Genomic DNA, 17,512 nt, shown 5'->3' with positions numbered 1-17,512 from the left:
AACAAACAGCACAAATTAGTCAATGGAAGTTTAACAGAACCATTTAAAATCGAGAAAGGTACAAGACGGGGCTGCCCTCTATCGCCATTATTGTTTATTATAACCCTGGAATTATTGTTGAATAAAATACGGGGTCAGATGATTTACAGGGAATCAAGATTAGGCATTAAAATATAGACTACGTGCATTTGCGGACGACTTGGTTATAACATTAATCCAACCAGAGAAATCTATCAAGGTCTTAATGAATATGATTAATCAATATGGCCAGGTATCTGGGTTTAAAATAAACCTAGGAAAAACAAAGTTGCTAGTTAAAAATATGACACTAATCAAAGGGAAGACTTAGAAAAAATGACAGGATGTGAAATAGTTAAAAAGATTAAATATCTAGGAGTTTACATTCAGCCTCAAACGGGAAACTATATAAGTATAATTATGAGCCACTATGGCATAGTATAGAGGTAGAGATGAAAAATTGGGAAAAATTACAATTATCTTTGTTGGGAAGAATAGCAGCAGTGAAAATGAATGTCTTGCCTAAATTTCTATTTCTTTTTCAAATGATACCAATACTTTAAAAAGATGCAAATTTGCTTGAATGGCAGAAGGGTATTAACAAATTTGTTTGGGCAGGGAAGAAGCTGAGAATAAAACTTAAAATAATGCAAGATGTACGTGAGAGAGGAGGTTTTAAATTGCCAAATTTAAATTATACTATGAAGCAGTAGTTTTATCACTAATCAGTGATTGGATTAATTCAACAGATGATAGAACACTTAACTCGAAGGGCATGATTTGGTATATGGTTGGCATGCTTATCTGTTATATGACAAGAAGGTGGATAAGAATTTTAAAAGTCATATTTTAAGGAATGCTCTACTGCGTGTCTGGAAAAAATATCAACATAAACTAAACAACAAGATACCTATGCGGGCAATTCCCAGACATGCAATAGAGAACATAAGCATAGCACAAAAATAGGATGTAATTACATACAGACAGCTTCTCACTATAGAAAGAGGAGTATTACAGCTAAAACCCTTGAATATACTAAAAGAGGAAAAGGTAATCCAAACATGGTTTCAGTATGGACAGTTACAGGCCAGATGGAAAAAAGATCAGAAAATTGGTATTACGCAAAATGAGGATAATTTACTAAAACAAATTAGGGATCAAAGTCAAATGCATATAAAAAGGGTATATAATGTATTAATAGAAATGGATTCGGAAACAGAACTAGTCAAAGATTGTACGATAAAGTGGGCACAAAATTTTGAAGAACCAATAATGTTGGATACATGGGAAAAGATATGGGTAAGAAATGTAAAATTCACGCAAGCCCAAAATCTGAGAGAGAACTTTTATAAGATGTTTTATAGATGGCATTTAATTCATATTAATTCAAATATCTTAACTCAAATGTTTACCATATTGGTGGCGCAATACTGGAAGGAGGAAGATTTGCCTACTATTCAAGAATGGACATTAAAAGTAACAAACTTAGCAGAGACGGCTAAAATATCAGCATATTTTTTTTTATTAAATTTTTTTGATTTTTAATTTAAACAAATACAACATCCTTCTTTACATGCTATAGAAAGTGTATCAGTTGGTTACAATAGACTTTTGTGCATCTCTTCCACAGTCAAAACATAATTCATGTTAACTCGAGCATTTTAACTCAAATATTCATACATGTCACCATCATCATATATCCATTTTCATTGACTATAATTGTTATTTAAAAATAATAATATAATATAATAATAATAATAAAATATAATAATTTTTTCTTAAACAACACATGCCCACACCAGTGGGAAAAAAAAACAAACAAAGAAGACAAAAAGAACAAAAAAACAAGGCAGGGGAAAAAAAAAAACAAAAGAAAAACCAAAAAAACAACAACACAAGTATATTATAAAAAAAGTATATCAGCTGGTTGCAACATGTTTTGGTGCATCTCTTCCATTAATTCATATTAATTCAATATCTTAACTCAAATGTTTACCATATTGACATCATTATACCTCCACTTTTAGTTGACTACAGTTATTTAAACATCTTTCATCCTTAACTATGCCAAAGATTTAATCCATAACCACATGCTAGCATTTCATTTACTTGTTTGTAAAATCCTCCATTAACATCAAATCCTCATATCCTGTTTTAGCTGAACATCCATATATTTAATACCAAAAATTCCATCTTCCATGCAGTATAGTTTATTATCATTCTCCCTTCTTTACGTAATTATATCGTATATCATAATATTTTCCCCATATTATTAACATTTAACTATATATTTTATTTTATTTTTTAATAGTGATAATTATTGTGATTAATAACCTTTGTATATGGTCCAAAAATATTTCCAACCTTCCCTTCTCATATCCAATTATTATTTATCATATCAACTCCACATTATATACATTACTATAAATCAGTTATTATTCAGCTATGTCTATTACAAATAAGAGTAATTAGATTTAGCTAATTTTGAATTGTATTCTTCCATCTATCAGCCTATATCTCTCCAATAACAAAACCTCCTTAGTCCTATTGCCATTCGTGGAACAAATTCACCAAACGTTTTTATAAGCAAGTCCAAACAGGAATATCTTCGCACCTTTTGCTTAGGATACCTCTGATGTAATAACGTTGTCCTAGGCTTGTTGCACTTTTCAGCTTGTCTTTAATTTTCAAGGGTGGTATCGAAAATTCTGCAAATGATGTTTCATAAAATATAGATTCTTTAATGCTTCTCATTCTTCCTGCGCTCTGTCTTTTGAAATAAATCTTCTGTATGGCTGCCCCCCTTTCAAGCGTTGCATCTCTTTCTCCCTCCGAAGTAAACCAGACCCCGGCGTGTCAGCAAGTTGAGAAACTTCATTTCTGACATTCTTCATTTGTATTTCAGGAACATTCAAACATTCAACGTTGTCACTTTTTTCTTCATATTTAATGTTAAAAACAACAAATAGTCCAGCTTTTTTTCAAATCTTTCATATGTGTCAAACAACTTTTGAAATGCGGAGAAATCATTTGAAACGAATCATTTGAAGCATGTATAGACGCCATGTTGTGACCCAGCTAGAAGCTTTAAGATATTTGCAAGTAAGAACACGCTGGGAGCTGTGCAATCTTATCTGATCTTAGACCAACACAGCCAAGCAATAAAAGTGTCAAATTGTAAGAAGCCAAATTATAGTAAATTGGTTTACAGCCCACTTAAGGAAAGTCAGAGGGAATGTTGAAGTAATCTTTCCTTTATCCACGTAAATAGCATTCAAAACATTTAAGAAATTGGGTAATCACCGGCCATAACCAACATAAAAAAAACCAATTCGCCGCTAGATTCTTCTGTTCTTTGGTTTCAATTAGCTTAAATTTTAATGCGGACCGTATCTCTTTGAGTAATAAAATCAGCTTACCAGTTGAAAACACTCCCACCATTCTTAGGGGCAACCTGCAGTTTTGGTTAGCTTACAGCTAATCCAGAAGGAACTGGCAAAGGAGGTTAAATTCCAAGCCCCCCAGAGACTTTGCGAACGTCTCTGAGGTCACTGGATCTCCTCCAACCTTTCACTGTCTCTCCGGGACAGCTTGGGTCCAAAACGACCCGTCCAATTTCCTTCGGAATAGGGGAATTTCAGGAATAGCCTGAAACTCCGTCTTCTCACTGCTAAGCCTCGCCTTCTTCCCAAATATCAGCATATCTTAAGGACCACTCAGATGAGAAATATAAACTGGAGTGGAGAAGATGGATTGACTATATTCAAAATAAATATGGGACTAAGAAATTCCAGATAGTTTATGACTGAAAAAGCGAGGAACGATATAATCTGTTTAGAGTTAGCCTAACAAAGAGTAGTTAAAGCTCAAATGAAAGATAATACTAACATTCCTTAAGTTTATTTAGTATATGCTTGTTAAAGATTTATACCCTGTATTTGTTCTGGGAAGTCAGGGGGGGGGGAGGTTGTGGGGGGGTTGGGTTCGGGGGGGGAGGGGGGTGAGGTAAATATTTGTAAAAGCTTTTTTCAAAAAATTTTCAATTAAAAAAAAGAATTTCAACCCCTTGAAAGTGGAATCCCCGGATGTAAATTTATGCAAAACAGCCACCTAACTGCCATTCTGCTTTCCCCGGAATGTTCCTGCCTCCTTTCCCTGATTGGCTCTCTCTGCTGCTCCAGCATTTTTCATTCGAAAGAAAAGACGCTGTGTTTTTTCTCCAAAAAATAGTAAGTTGGCTTTTAAAAAAAAATATTTCCAGCCTCAAAATCTAAAATTTGAAGACTGGCCTCCTCCAAATGCGCTGGTGGAGGAAGGACAGGGAGGGTGCCAATTAATTTGGGGAATTTATTACAACAATTAGGAATTGAACAGGAAGCTCTCAAGCCAACGTCCACCATTGGCAACAGGCTCTTTGGAGCTCCCTGATCCACCGCAGTCTACCATGTAATCATCGAGGAAGAGAGTTTGTGGAGGTTTTCTGCCTGGATTCGGGGGAGAATGATTTGTAAAATCTTTTGTTCGAACAAGGGTTTCCCTTGATCTTCCTGGAAGGATGGAGGACAATGAGGAACCCGAACCCACACTCAAAAGTAATGTGAGTTTGAAGGCTGCTGATGTTGTGGTTTTTCTTGATCCATGGTTATTTCTAAGCTCCGGGGCAAGGCAGGGCAGAGAAATTATAAAGCATTTCTGAAGAGGATCAACTCGCAACTGTATTTAAAAAACAAATTGCGTGCCTAGAAAATCTTGGGAAACTCCTAAAGCTCAGCTGATTTCTTTATGGATGAGACACCACCACGAGATGCTAGGAGTCCAAACTAACGTGGGGAAAATAATTAGCTTTCCCTAACAGAAGAGAAGGTGAGGAAGATCGGCCTTCTTCCCATCCAAGCCAGAAATTGGAAGGGTGAGAGGAGAGAGGAGGTGTAAGATGTGTTGTGGATGTTGTGTTGGTTTTTCTGCTTTCCACTGAAGGAATTGTGTTGTTGTTTTCCTCCTCCTCCTGTACCTTCCCATAGAAACTGACCCTCCCGCTCATTCTCTCAGTAATGGGGTCCAGTTTGGGGAGTTTGCAGCATGGATACATCTACTTCATGATCAATAATCCTGTTGTGGTAAGTGAGCCCCGCTGGTTGTTGCGGGGTAGTCCTTGGTTGGGACTTTGCAGTCATTCACACAACCCGCCTTCGTGCATTAGGGTTGCTGAGGATGCTCTGTGTGGACCCAGCGTCTTTCATGGACCCTGCATCCTGGCTTATCCAGAGGTGGTATTCAGCCAGTTCGGACCGGTTCCCCCACCCTCCCCGGCTCTACGTTATCCTGTTTAGGCACGTTTTTGAGGCTGGGTGCAGAAGGCGTGTGCGCAAGCACAGGGCATCTGCGGAGGCCACACGGACGGGGGGCAAACCGGTGGTAACAAAATGTGAAACCCACCTCTGGGTTTATCCCACCCCATCAGGTTTTCAAATGGTGTTACCTGCCTTGTCCTCTCCCCTCCACTTTTCTCACTCCCCTTCCCTTTTTTTCTCCCTTTTCTTTCCCTTTCCGTCACCTCCCCTCCCTCCCCTTCCTTCCCCTTCTTTCCCTTTCTCCCTTTCCTTTCCTTCCCTTCCTTCCCTTCCCTTCCCCTTCCTTCCCTTCCCTTCCCCTTCCCCTTCCTTCCTTCCCTCCCTTCCTCTCCCTTCCTTTCCCTTCTTTCCTTTCCTTCCCTTCCCTTCCTCTTTCTTTTCTTTTCTATCCCTTTCCTCTTCTTCCTTCCTTTCCTCCTTCCTTTCCTTTCCTTTTTTCCTTTCCCTCCCTTACCTTCCCCTCTTCCCCTTTCCCTCCCCTCCCTTCCCTTCCAAGTGGCCTCAGTGATTCTCTAAAAAGATGCAAATGACCAGCTGTCTGTTAGGAACCTAAATCCTTCCCTTCCCCACCGTCCATTCGGAGCTGAAGAAGCTTCTTGGATGAGAAGCGAACGTCTTCCAAAGAAAAACCAGAAAAGTCCACTTGCCTCTTGAAAAAAGCACCTTTGGGAAACCATGGTTTGTTTTCCTTCAAGAGAAAACCCAGATGTGGTTTTCCACCCGGCAGGCCTCACCTGCCCTTCACAGTGGCCGCCTTGTTTGGAGGCAACAGAGAGGGAAATGTCCCAGAGTTTTCAAAAATAAATAAATCAATTTATTTAGCATCTCTGCTCCAGATTCCTTCAGCATCTGGGTTTTTCCGTAGGGACTGCCCGCTGGCCAGCCTACCTCGCAGGGATTGTTAGGTGAAGTAGAAGGAGGCTGCTGGGGAATTGCAGCACCGTTCTGTGTTCTTGATGTGGTTTTCCAATTTATGTTTTTAAGGTAGAGATGCAGTTGGTGAATCTTCTGAAGGAAGGAAACGAGACAGACGCTGTGCGTTTGAAGTTCTTCTTCCTCCTCACCATTTTATTCCCCATTGGAGCTGTTTGGGGGTGTATCTTTGGGGCTGCCTAGCAGACAGATATGGCAGGTATATAGGCTCATAAACAGAGGGATAGAATCAAGATCACATGAAGGGTTAATACCACTTTGTTAGGCCTTAGTAAGGCCACACTTTGAATACAGCATCCAGTTTTGGTCGCCACGATGTAGAAAAGATGTGGATACTCTGGAAAGAGTGCAGAGAAGAGCAACAAAGAGGTTTAGGGAATGGAGACTAAAACATATGAAGAACGGTTGCAGGAACTGGGTATGTCTAGTTTAAGAGAAAGAAGGACTAGGGGAGACATGATAGCAGTCTTCCACTATCTCAGGCCACAAAAGAGGGAGTCAAACTGTTCTCCAAGGCACCAGAGGGTAGAACAAGAAGCAATGGGTGGAAACTAATCAAAGAGAGAAGCAACTTAGAACTGAAGAGAAATTTCCTGACAGTTAGAACAATTAATCAGTGGAACAGAATTTGCCTCCAGAAGTTGTGAATGCCCCAACACTGCAAGTCTTTAAGAAGATGTTGGATAGCCATCTGTCTGAAACAGTAGGGTTTCCTGCCTAGGCAGGGGGTTGGACTAGAAGACCTCAAAATCATTGACTCGGGCCTTCTAGCATTAGCGATAGAAACAGACCCCAGTTTTAATCTTCTCTGCCCCGTCGCTTTAATTCCCCTGATGCCAGCATCTGGATGATTATAGCCAGTTAGAGCTCCACATGAAGGTATTTTAGCATATTGCATAATCTCCTGCAATTCCAGCAACAAAAATGTTCCTTTAAAAAAAGACAGTCTTGAGGACTGGATCCATGGGCACTGTATCTATTTATGTTAGCTTCAAGCGGGACGATCAATCCATTAAAAAAAAGTGCATTAGCTAATTTAAGCTCGAATAAGCTTCAAGGAAAAGAATAGAAAACGAAGTGGTAACACCCGTTGTAGAATATAAATCATACAAAGAAAACGAGAACTCGAGGTCTTCTCTTTAATTCCAGTCAGGTGTGAAAGTGTGGAGACAAACGATGACCTTGGCTTCTATTAAAGAATGAAAATAATACATTCCACAATCCTACTCCTTCTATTCCCCGCTCCCATCGACTATACCTAAAGAAACAGCATAATGAAATAAGAGAAAGTGTGGGCAGGCCAAATTCTAAAAGGAGTATAAATGCAGGCCTGACTTTATCGCTTTATAAAGATTAAAATTCTGTATATTTGATAATTAAAAAAAGGTTTACTTTTCTTTGAAATAAAAATAAAAATAAAATAAAATCAGGATGCTGTTGGTAGTTCAGGACTAAAAAAAATTAACATTTTTGCGACTCCTATTTCCTTGAATGTGTCTCTTTCCTGTTTTTCAGAAAATTCACCATCTTAATTAGCAACGGAATAAGTATTTTTTCGTCTGCCCCCTTGTGTCTTGCTTCCGTTTTAAAGCACTTTGGATTCAGCCTCTTTACTCGTTTTTTTGTGGGGATAGTGTCAGGTGAGTCTTTGACCACTTTATTATAAGCTTCCCCCCCAAAAGGGGATGAACTCTGCATTTGCATTAAATGCAAACCAGGGTCTCTTTGCACATACTCTAATTTTTGGCTCCGGGTTCAATTTTGAGCTATCAGCCCAAACCAGAGTGCTAGGCTGGAACAAGAGAATACTGCACTGGACAGTTTAGCACTGTTTCAACCCAGTACTCCCTAACTTGGAGATTTAAATCAGTGGTGGGTTGTTAATTTTTTAAATACCAGTACGGGCATGCTCTCTCTCCCATGCTTGTGCAAAAGTGTCCGGGTGGGAGGGCAGAGACTCCTGCCACTGCTACTACGGGTTCACATGATACGGGCTGATAAGGGCACCTCTTATTTAAATCCGCAAATCTCAGGGCCAGCCGCAAACCGTAGATGCCCCTTAATTCGGCACTCGCTAGAATGCAAGCTGAGACTGAAATACAAAATTTAATTCATCCACAGGGACATTTACTTACTCTATGTCTCTCTACATCATTGAAATCTCTTCCTTGGACCTGAGGGGAGCCTTCGTGACCAGTCTGCTTCTGGGTCAGCTGGGGATACATTCTGGCCCAAATCTTAACCAATCCCCAGGTCTGGGGAAACAAAGAAAGTGAGTATTTTCACCTCCACCTCCACAACTTTAAGTCATGCTAAGCTGGGGAGGGTATCTTTCCATTGTCCCAGCACAGAGGAATCAAAGTAAGGGGAAAGGAAGCTGAAAAGAGAAAAGTTGCTTCTAAAACATGAAGTAGGACAGGAGCTTCCTAACATTCTCCTTCCCTCTCTTCTACCATAGATTACTCATTATTGGTGGGCATTACAGCCATATTTGCCATAGTTAGTAGTATATTGTTGCTGCCTTCTCCGGAAAGTCCCAGGTTTCTATACTTGCAGCAGAATGACGAAGAGAAAGCAAGACAAGGTACGGCCATGTGAGTCTGGCGTTACGGCCTTATCAGCTGTTTTGGGCCAAAGCAAGAATCAGGCCTGTAGCCCAGCTTCTGCCCTTGAGATCTGCAAGACCTGATGGCTCCTTCCAAATGTAGCCCCTTTCTGTTGTGGCCCGCCAGTGGCCAGCAGAGCTGACAACAGATTCGGACAGTGTGGAGGTTGGGGAGGAACATGGGCCAGTCCTGGAGTCTGGGGAAGGCTCTGATGAGAGCTCTGTGTCAGAGGCAGAGAGGGGGCCAGGGCCGTCTGACAGTTATCAGCTGCCTTCAGGGTCAGACATCAGTGAGGAAGAAGAACAGCTGGAGCCTCTTCCCAGTGTGTATATGCGCAGAGTGGCCAGACGAAGGGAACAGCCAAGGAAAACGACTCGACTTGGGAGTAAGGCCACAGGTGGGCAATGAACGGCCCGTCCAGAGGGAATAAAAGAGGCGTGAAAGGGGAATGGAGTTTGAAGGAGACAATTAGTTCTCTTAATTGGTTGGTGACTCTCCGAATCTCCTTGCCAAGTTGTGCAGAGATCGTCCTGGCAGCTCTCCAAGCCAGAGAAGGTCTGTGACTGTAAACCTCCTTCGAAAGACTTTGCTGGATGTGAATGAGCAGAATTCACAGTCAATTAAGAAAAGGGTTTTTTCTCGGGACCAGGAATCTGCCTCAGGCTCTTGGGAAGCCTCGGTCAGAACACTTTGCACATGTTCTTGTCTTCCCCTCCTCTTCCTCCAACTTTAGCCTTGAAGAAGCTGAGAGGGAAAGAAAACGTGGAGGATGAGATGGAAGAACTTCGTCAAGAGCACCTTGCCGAAAGCAGCCAGAAGAACATGACAGCGTGGAAACTTCTTTGCTTCCCTCGCCTCCGGTGGCAACTCATCACCGTCATAGTCTTGGTCTCCGGAACTCGATTTGTACACAACAACGCAGTTAGTGACTTCCCCGAGCAATCTCGCATACCATTTGCTTTTCATGGTTCAAATTTGGAGTCTGTCCAAAGTGCTGAGTGGCTGGCTTGTTATCCAGACACAAAGTTTCTGGATCCAGAACCCACGCTTTTCACCTATTTAAAAGAGAATGTTTTTCTCAAACCCCAAACAATCAGTCACATGGTCCAATCTCCTCCTTCCACAGTCCAGGTGTGAGAATGTTCTTAGTTCTCAAGAGAAGGAATTTATTTTGACTACACAAACCCTCTATGTCTAATCCCCTCCCCGAGTCCCTCAGCTCTAGTGTGGCAACACTGAAGCTCAAATATGGCTCCGGTCAGGTCAGCTTCAGGGTTGACATAAGGTGAAGACGGCTCCTCCTTAATAGTTCCCAGAGCCTAGGTTTATGTGCTTTAGTTTAGCAAGATTCTGTCTGCAGGTGATGAATCTGCTTAGAAGAATTGTGGGTTTTTTTTAGAGCCAGACCCAAATCCTATGTGTTCCTCTTTTGTCTTGATTGCAGGTTTTTTTTTTCAGCAAGCAAAGCTATAAAATTTTAGGAATATCTGCCAAACTGCGGGGCTCCTTCCATTAGCAGGACTCTTGACCATCCAGATGATGATTCTGACAGTTGTAAGTTACCTCGTATCCCGCTTGATTACAGGTTTGTTCATTTTTTGTGCTGCCTCCATCACCCCACTGACTTAGGGTGATGTACCCCAAAGCAATACAACCAGAAGGGAGGAGTTCAAATTAGTGACAACACAATAGCACAGGTGAACACTGGAATATTTTAGCCTCAATGAGAAGTCGTGGCTCCGTAGTTTGATGATCTATTGGTTTGTGTTCTTGGCGGCCCATGGTCTTCTTGTAGTTTTTCTCCAGGGTCCTGATGGGGTCAATCTTCCTCTGCTTTGCTTTTTTTTCCTAGGTCTTCACTGTTGAGTCCTTGGGCGGAGATTTCTCCTTTTGAGTGGCTTCTTGATGTGTAGCATCTTCATTATTGCCCTAGTCTTCACTTATCAGGTGGGTTACGTTCCTGCTCTCTGTGCCAGGACAATTGAGTGGCCCCCTGTTAATGTCACTATGCTTTTTCTCACACACAACCTGTCCAGCCGTTTAATTGATCCTGGCGAATTTCATCCAGTGGTCAATTTCACCATCAATTTCACCAGTCTGTCGATTTCACCCGGTTTGCACCAATCCATCAATTTTGACTTGTAGCTCAATTTCAACCCATCTGTGAATTTCATCTAGTTGGTCAATTTCACCTATCCTTAAATTTCATTCAGTTGGTCAGTTGCACCAGTCCATCAATTTCCAATAATCTGTCAATTTCACCCAATTGGTCAATTTTCACCAATCTGTCAATTTCAGCCAGTTTGTCATTTGCACCAATCCGTCAATTTCATCAATCCCTCAATTTGGTCCTGTTTGTCAATTTAACCTATCTGTGAATTTCATCTAGTGGTCAATTTTACCAATCCATTAATTTCACCCAGTTGCTCCATTACATAGAGTTAATGCAGTTTTCTCTAGATGTGGTTCCCAAACCAGTGGAATAGGAGGTTTGTTGAAGATATGAAGTTGGGGAGTGGGGGGAAGTGTTACTGCTTTGATGGTTAGCTCACAGGTGTTTCCTTTTTCCCCATAGATCAACACTCCCACGATGGCTTTCAGCAGCATTGTTTTGGTTAACGTCTCATTAGTGGGCTTCGTAATGGGACCAGGTTTGTGAGCAGATGGGATACAGCGTCTTAACAGGTGGAGAAAGACCAAGAGAGCCTTTCATGGTTCTTGCTTTTAAAAATATATATTACAAGGCCTGCCCTCTTCTCTCCACCCAGCTTCCATTTTCCATCTGATTATTGGTGAATTGTTCCTGCAGTCATCCAGAGCGTCCGCATATGTGGTAGCTGGGTTTTCAGTTGGGACTCCTTTTTTTGACAAACATATTGTTTACTCTGACTCAGGTAAGGGTGTTCTGACCTAGGCTTCCTGATACATTAAAAGCACACTGTCAGATTTCCTAAAAATGCCCTAATTAATTCATGAGCATTGAATCAAGGTTCAATACAAAAATAAGTCATTATTGGGAGCATCATTAGGCAAGATTGTTCGCAGTCAAGTCTATGCTGTGTTTGATTTATTTCTGACCTTGACCTCTGTTCTGTGTCACGATAACATTCCCCTGTAAGATGCACCCCTTCCAAGCCTGCTGCACTAATCTGAGATCTGACGCCAGCCGACAGTATGCGTGGAATGCATTTCCCCTCTTTGTCTCCCATGGCAACGCAGGGAATTGACACACACACACTTACTTCCCCAAACCCCTCTTTTTATTTCAAAGGCTATGATTTGTGTTCATTCACAGCTCGTAATGAGTCACAAAGAGTTGTCAAGAGTCCTACAGTAGGCTGCCAAAGTCTTTCGGGGTAAACCTGATAAGCACCCACCGTTATCTTCCTTGAAACACTGACAAAGACTTGGCAATTGGCTTGTCAAGGCCACATGGAGCAAAGAATCAAAACAGACCACTATGAACAAAGTTGCTTCCTGCAAAGACTCAGGTGCCTTTGCTTTTCCTTACGTCGTATAGGAGGGCCTAATTACCTCCAAGCCTTACTCCCAAGTCACCTTTTCTGTCTTAACTGTTCCTGCCTTCTGGCAGCTCTGCGCATGCATGCACAGGGAACAGGGGGAGCCTGTTCCTCTGCCTCGCTGATGTCCAACTCTGGAGGCTCCGGAGGCAGCACATAACTCCCAGATGGTCCTGGCCCCCTCTCCGCCTCCGACACAGATCCCTCATCAGAGCCTTCACCAGACTGTAAGACTGGCCATGTTCCTCCCCAATCTCCTCACTGTCCGATTCTGCAGCCAGCTCGGTGCACCACAACAAACAGACCCTTTGATAATCTCAAAGTATGGAGGTGACTTTACCACGGAATTGTGTGTGACTCGTGAGCTTGCCAAGTTTGATCACAATATTTCTTAATTTTTGTTTCTGTCTCTAGCCTACCTTGAGACCTACTTCTTGCTGCTTTGCTCGCCTTTTCTGATCTTCACCTTTTTGTACATTTTCTGGGTACTCCCGGAAACCAGCTACAAGACATTTCAAGAGATCCAGGAGAACATGGCGGAGTACACCTGTAGAAATTCCAGAAAAATAATGGCTGAATAGAAGCAGGAAATCTCTTTCTTCCCTCTGTTTTCAAAGTTGATTTTGGAATTAAGAAATGAAGTAAACCAGAAGTTCTCTTCAAGCTGGATGGATTTATTTCTACTGTTTTTAACTCTTCTACATTTGTTTGGCAAAAACAAAAGAGAATAATATTGAGTTATAAGTTTAGCAGGCACTTCCAAATATTATCATATTCCCTGGGACATAAAATATTGTTTTTGCCCTTTTTAGCTATAATTCTTCCATGTTTCTGCCAAGGTGATTTTCTTGGCTCTCTACAGATTAGGGGAGCTTGTAGATTAAGGTGACCAGATTTTAACATTGGTAAAGAAGGACACCTTTGACCGGGGGGAGGGGGTGTTCTTGATTAAAAATTTAAAAAAAAATCGTGACTTTTTAGTTAATGCTACCTTCAATCCTCATGAAGGAATAATCCAATTGAATTGATTAGGAATAAGATGTTCTGATAGAATAATGGTCTATGGTTCATTTATTTTTATTATTTATTAGATTTTTATCCCACCTGCCTTATTTTTACAAATAACTGAAAGGCGGAAAACATACCTAATCTTCCTTTTTAATATTTTCCACATAACAACACCCTGATGGTGGGTTGGGCTGAGAGAGACGACTGGCCCAAAAGCAGGACTCAAACTCATCTTCCGTTGGTGTGTAGGCCAGCCAGGGCCGGATTTTCCTATAGGCTAACTAGGCTTCAGCCTAGGGTAGGGTGACCAGATGACCCGATTTCAGCGGGACAGTCCCGATTTTTAACAATTTTTCCGCGTCCTCCGCCTTTTAAAAAAAGTCCCGATTTTTTTTCTGGCTTCATGTTGAAAGCCCAGTGGATTTGCTTAAGAAATCCTAACCGGGGCAAGACAAAAGACACCCTGTCTAACCTCTCTCTCTGTCTCAGTACTTCACTGAAGATATTTAAACGTTAAAGCAACCAAAACGGACCTCTCCCTCCCCCCACGCCGATCGTGTTTACCTCATTTTATAAGGAAAAAAAATGATCCTAGTACCATAGAGCTGCAGGAAATGGCTAGAGGGGTCGCCAGTGTTACTTCCTGGATTTTCCAGAGGGGAGGGGCACGGAGGTTGGAGGACTGCTCAAAATGGTGGGAAAAGAACTTTCTGGTAAGTGGGCTGGGTTTTTTTCTTTTATTTTTTTAATGCATTTTAAAATAATGTAGGTTTTTAAAATGTGCAGATACTGTTTTTTATATTCAAAAACATATGTGATGTGCCATGGAAAAATCATTAAAAAAAACCTGAAAGAACAAAAGGTTTTTTTTAGGGTATTTCCTGACCAAAACTATAATTGTTTCTGCATGACCCCTTAATCAGAAATAGCCAACTACACTTCATTCTAAATAGTTTTATTTCCCTTATTGTATGTGATTACTCAAGTCCAAAACTGAGTTAATTGGATAAACCAGCTCCACAATTTACTAAATATACAGTTACAGGAATTTCATGTATAGTATGCTGTCTCTTAGGGTTTATTGAACATAGGAGAATAATATGAGAGGGAGTTGATGTAAAATAAGCTCTTTTAATGAATTCAAAATCAACGCAGCAGACAAGACATGGGAGTGAACATAATACACACTTTAACAATATTTTTTTTTCTCTTAGCCATCAAATACTGCAGCAAGTGTGTCAGTAATAATAGCAAGACAGGCATAGGATTTTCCAGCCAGGTTAATTTTACTTTTTTATGGTTTTGATGTTGTATTTAATTTTATCTGTATTAGAAACTTATGAAGGCGTGCAACATTTTGAGGTGATATAGAGTATGTAAAGACATGAATACAGTAGAACCTCTGGTTACAACCATAATTTGTTCCATAACTTTGGTCGCAAACTGATTTGGTCATGAATCAAACCTAATTTTGGAAATTTGGTGCTTACAAAAAAAATGGTGCAGAAGGGGAAATCAGCAGCGGGGAGAATGTGAATATTTTGGTCAGAAGCGTTCGTGACCAGAGGTTCTACTGTATAACATCTTCACTTAAGACTTAAGATTCACTTAAGATATAACATCTCACTTAAGATTCACTTAAGAACTGTGGCAAGAAAGGTGGTATAGTGACCAAAGTTACAATGGCATTGAAAAAAGTGACTGATGACCATTTTTCACACTTAGCGACCATTTTCACACTTAGCGACCGTTGCAGCATCCTCATGGTCACGCGATCAAATTTTGATGTTTGGCAACAGATTCGTATTATGATGGTTTCCAGTGTCCTGAGGTCATATAATCACCTTTTGACAAAGTCAAATGGGGAAACCAGATTCACTTATGTTACTAATTTATCAGCTGCATTTATTCACTTAAGAACTGTGGCAAGAAAGGTGATATAGTGACCAAAGTTACAATGGCATTGAAAAAAGTGACTGATGACCATTTTTCACACTTAGCGACCATTTTTCACACTTAGCGACCGTTGCAGCATCCTCATGTGATCAAAATTCGGATGTTTGGCAACAGTTACAATTTATATTTGTAAATTGTAGTTATGTTGAAATAAAAAAAACATTACAATACTATTTTTGCGTTGTATGAAAATTTTTGTTGCTCCGTATAAAATTTTTAATCAACCCCCCCCCCCCCCCCCCCCCCCCCCCCCGGTCAAAGGTTGTCCCTCTTTACCAATCTGAAAATCTGGTCACCTTAGCCTAGGGCCTCAAGATCAAGAGGGCCTACATTCAAATTGTTAGCAAAATTAAAATTACACTATCCTAAAAACAGTGAACACTAAACACTGAACGAAAATAAGGAGAAATTCTACACATATGACTAATAAACAAACATAAAAATGTATTGGTTAAGATCATTCCAGTGCCGCGGCAGTTGGGGAGCCCGCCCACGTTCCCGGCACCGGCGGGTCGGGCGAGAGGTGCGGCCGCTCCCAGTAGCCGCCCCGTCGACGCGGAGCCCGCCAGGCAGGTGAGAGGGAGGGGGCCGAGCCGAGCAGCTGAGCGCAGCAGGGGAGGCGGCTGGCTTCGCTGCCTTTGCCGCGGAGCAGAGCCGCCCTCCCACTTAAAAATGGGAGGTGAAAGCGCCTCATAAGTGGAATAGCCTAGGGCCTCTTTTCATCTAAATCCGGCACTGAGGCCAGCCCTTTCACCACTACACCAAAAGGCTCTCATTTAGTAGGAAGACATGGAAGAGGTTTTTTTAAAGTGTAATGAGGGAAATGGGGGGAAATTCAGCTTGAAGCAAGATTTCTGGGATAGGGTCTTTCTTTTTTGGGTGGCTTTAATGCCCATCTCTTGGCATTCTGGGAGTTCTCCCTCGGAAGGAAGCTTTGACAGAACTATTATTTTTGCTCCACTAGAAAAGGCCAAGTGAGAGGGAAAGGCACTGATGGTGGACGAAGATGAAAAGTGAACTTTAATCACATTTACTTTTCATCTTTCTCGCCTGCTTAATTATTTTTATTAGTTTATCAGAATATAAAAGACAAAAAAATGAAAATAAGGGGAAATTAAGAGTGGGAAAAGGGAAAAAGGAGAAAGTGTGTGGTCGAAGGGGAAAAGGGCGGGGGGAGGCATTGACTTCTGACTCTTTTTTAGCACAGTAGAAGATAATAACATTACAACCTCAACTTTTTACTTTTACACAATAATATATACTACCCAATTCTATAACAACGAACGATCTAATCAGGAAAATCAAAATCACAAATTTCATTTTTTTCCACCGCAAGGACAAAATTTAAAAGTGGTTTCCACGTGGAAACTAAAATAGATATGTTCTTTTCTTTGAATAAAGCAATCAGTTTAACCATCCCTACTTTTCATCTTGCTGTGATAAATAAACATATAATTCTGTTCACACCAGTGACGTGCGGTCAGCTTTAGGGCTGTTGAGCACTTTTTAGACTTGTGGACTTCAACTCCCAGAATTCCACAGCCAGGCATGCTCAGTTCCGATTTAAAGCGAGAGCATTTTTCCCCCTTGCAAATTAAGTTTTCCCATTTTTTCTTCTCCCTCCCCCTCCTTCCTCCCTCTCTCCCTCCCCCCACTCTCAAACAGACACACGCACACAGAGAACTTCGATCCCTCTCTCATTCACTCACTCTCAAACACAAACACAGGGGTTGGATTGGATATATTTTCCAAAGGCTTGAAAGCAGCTCCTCTGCCATACCCCCGCCTTCCCCTACTGCCTTCCGATCAAACTTTTTGAATTCCTCCCCACTCCCCATACACGCACCTTTTTCCAGCTGTTTCAGAAACGATTTCAACTCTGCTTCTACCTGCCCTGCCCTCCCCTCATGAAAGGCCAGAGCTCTGTCAGACTGAGCTAGTTGCTCCCAGAGAACTCTAAAAGCCTCTAAAAATTCTCTCTCTCTACAGGAGGCGAGAGAATACGTGCCTCATTTGCATAAGGAATTTTTTGCTTGTTAACCCTTGCTTAACTCTTAAAAGGCGAAAAATTCCTTATGCACAGGAGGCCCCTATTTCTCTGGCCTCCTCCTATGGTTAA

General features: G+C 41.3%; 1 long non-coding RNA gene across 1 annotated transcript in view; it reads right to left on the bottom strand.

Moving 5' to 3' along the window:
• LOC116518211 overlaps positions 1-17,281 on the bottom strand; it is a 37,865-nt gene extending 20,584 nt beyond the window's left edge. The window contains exons 1-2 of the long non-coding RNA XR_004256526.1: positions 17,240-17,281; positions 12,849-12,976 (exon numbers count right to left, since the gene is read on the bottom strand). This is a non-coding gene — a long non-coding RNA (uncharacterized LOC116518211). The remainder of the gene's footprint in view (positions 1-12,848; positions 12,977-17,239) is intronic.
• Between the last annotated feature and the right edge of the window lie 231 nt (positions 17,282-17,512).

The sequence above is a fragment of the Thamnophis elegans genome, chromosome 15, assembly GCF_009769535.1.
Source record: "Thamnophis elegans isolate rThaEle1 chromosome 15, rThaEle1.pri, whole genome shotgun sequence".
NCBI lineage: Eukaryota > Metazoa > Chordata > Lepidosauria > Squamata > Colubridae > Thamnophis > Thamnophis elegans.
The sequence above is the reverse complement of the archived record's forward strand: the minus strand, read 5'-3'. Positions and strand labels throughout refer to the sequence as shown.